At 45.2% G+C, this 2,953-nt stretch overlaps 1 pseudogene; it reads left to right on the top strand.

Moving 5' to 3' along the window:
• The first annotated feature begins 252 nt into the window (after positions 1-252).
• Positions 253-2,288, top strand: LOC149261772 (protein JINGUBANG pseudogene; annotated as a pseudogene).
• The last annotated feature ends 665 nt before the right edge of the window (positions 2,289-2,953 follow it).

The raw sequence follows: 2,953 nt of genomic DNA, 5'->3' as shown, positions 1-2,953 counted from the left end.
AGGCATTTTGTGGCCGTTATCTACCCACTGACGTAACCCTTTCGATATGCCTTGTGATTTGGAACGTACAGTATGCTGCCATAAGTCAGCCGCAGCTGCTTCCACGAATCCATTTCCTGACACCGTGTTGTTGAGCGGTCATGTGATGACCTTCGATAATTCCAAAATCTTAATAGTTACGTTTCGTTTGTTTGGGAATATGTAGAATTGTTTTTGTCAACACGAGAGCTATATGATCGCTACTCTTCTTTGCCGCGTGTCTTCTCCTGTCACTTTTGCCCGACCTGCACGAAACTATCACTGCGATGTTTTCACGTTTTAAGAGGTCCCTATATTATTGAATATAAGATTCTCTAATTGGTCACTATAAATGAAAGGCTCATATTCCTACACTTGTCATTTGATCATTGCCGAAACATTACCTGCTGCCAACACATTTTTGGCCGGTCCTGAATTGATTGCTATTCATCCCAGCAATCTCATGCTGCATTCCCATTGTCTCTACATGTGTTTCTTATATTACACACGCCTTCTAACATTGCTTCCAAGGTTTCAGCACTAGTTGTAATGAATTGGGTCGGCGGTTTACCAGAAGTCTCAATATATTTGTCTGCCTCTCCGTATATTATCACTGCGGTTGAACAAGGATAATCTAATTTCAGTTTTGATATTTGAGAGGATCGATATGGGAATCGCTGAAGGATCCAATCGCCCTAGGAAATTTTCACCGAAGATAGCAGATCCTCTAAAAGCTGTAAAAACCATGCTCAAGAGTTTGCTGCAATCACATCCAAGCCTGCATTCGACCAGCGACCGTTCATTGGATGAGAGTTTTGGCCTGAACAACAGCTCCGGTATGAGGTCGAACGACAGATTTCTGCCATCAGGCACATTTTAGCTGGCAAGATTCAGTCCCGCTTCTCCATACGCGATGTTGCCGTGGAGCAACGGCTCGGCGTGTGCTTCCCCGTGGACATTAATGTCCAACTTGACGGCTTTGGACGGCAGATCCTACGGATGCTTTCCTACGATGGTGAGACATGACGGCCATGTAAATGCACTCGCAGTGTCTGGCGACGGGCTGCTTTACACGGCCTCAGAGAGCGAAAACATTCGTGTATGGAAACATTCTACCTTTCATGATTACGGCTGCTTCAAAGCTGGGAACGGGCCTATCAAGGCTCTGTTGATTGCCGGGGACTACGTTTTCAGTGCTCACCACGACCAGAAAATCCGCGTATGGTACCGCCCTCGCAAGGATTCCGGTGTTTGCAGGCGAGTAGGCACCCTTCCTACCATGAAAGATCGAATCCAGAGTTCAATGGATTCCAAATACTATGTCCAGGTTCGGAGGCATCGCAGTACCCTTTGGATCAAGCACGTGGACGCCATTTCCTCGCTGGCTTGTAATGAAGAACGGGGTGTGCTGTATTCCGGCTCGTGGGACAAAACCGTGAAGGTGTGGAGAATGCGAGATTGGAAATGCGTTGAATCCTTCGTGGCTCACGACGATGCCGTCAGTTCTATAGCTGTCGCGGCGGATGGATTGCTCTTTACCGGCTCGGCCGACAGCACAGTCAAAGTATGGGCACCGACTCTGGGAAAGGCAAACGCAAGGCATGTGCTCAAACAGACTCTCACCGTCCAACATTCTGCTGCCGTGAACGCGCTCGCCCTTAGCACGGACGGATCGATTCTCCACTCGGGATCATCCGACGGGTTTATTAATGTCTGGGAACGAGAAAAACCCATCTACACGAATTCCACGCTACAACACGCCGGGAAGCTGAGAGGCCACAGGCTTGCAGTGCTGTGTCTGGCTGTCTCTAAGAATCTTCTTTTCAGCCGGTCGGCGGATAAGACTATACAGATATGGAGACGGGATACCATCGATGGTTTGCATTCGTTGTTGGCGGTATTGCAAGGTCACAGTGGACCCGTAAAGTCCATCGCGGCCACCGTTGACATTTCGATTTTAAAAGGGGTAGGAGGCAACTACATTGTGTTCCACATAGAACTTTTGAATTTGAAAATGAGACGTTTGCGGATGAACATATCTTATGTTTCTGGATGAACATTTCTCATGGATGTCCTTGATTTCACTCAACGATCTGCCTGACAGAGTCTTAATGACTCTACAGTGGATAGCGCCGTGCCTCTCGTCGTTCTCGTACCACGCGAAAGTTACCGGCAGGGTTCCCGCAGTGAAAGTTTCCGACCACAAACAATTTCCAACGTCCGTCTATGTAAACGGAGGCCGAGAGGTGGGCCTGAGAACCTGCAATCGGGATAAAGGCGAGGATCATTGTGATGTCTTCCACGGCAACCTTTATCCCGATTGCAGGTTCTTGGTATGCGCTTGGGTGGCCTGCTCAGGCCCACCTCTGATGAGAAATGTTCATCCAGAAACATAAGATATGTTCATCCACAAACGTCTCATTTTCAAATTCAAAAGTTCTATGTGGAACACAATGTAGTTGCCTCATGCCCCTTTTAAAAAAATTGAAATGCTCCTAATCTAGCATTAGCATGAGCTAACCTTTGCACCTCCACGAAGCGACTGAGTGGAGGGAAAGTGTAGAGTTTCATTTTTTTCAATTTAATTACTATCCATTGACTTACCTATTGGAATGCATGATTAATGTATTTTAGGGTAATTCAAATTTCATTTTTTTATAATTTATCTCAAAAAAGAAAAAAATTATATCCAAATTTCATCATTGTAAAGGGTGGGCCATTATCCTAGTACAAAATTGTATCCAAATGTTGAGAATAGAGTGTAATTTTTTAAAGCGTTAGTAACTAAGCTATTTTAAGGGTTTTGGAATACGATATCATCAAGAAAGGTTATTGTTCGTTATCTTGGTTCTTATGGTTCTACCTTTTCTCATATTACTTTAACAATTTTAGTAACTAAGCTACTTCAAGGGTTTTGGAATAGGATCTCATCAAG

This window comes from Pinus tabuliformis, chromosome 6 (assembly GCF_031772625.1).
Source record: "Pinus tabuliformis cultivar Carrire ecotype Pingquan chromosome 6, CPIR1, whole genome shotgun sequence".
Lineage (NCBI taxonomy): Eukaryota > Viridiplantae > Streptophyta > Pinopsida > Pinales > Pinaceae > Pinus > Pinus tabuliformis.
This window is presented reverse-complemented; position numbering and strand designations above follow the sequence as displayed.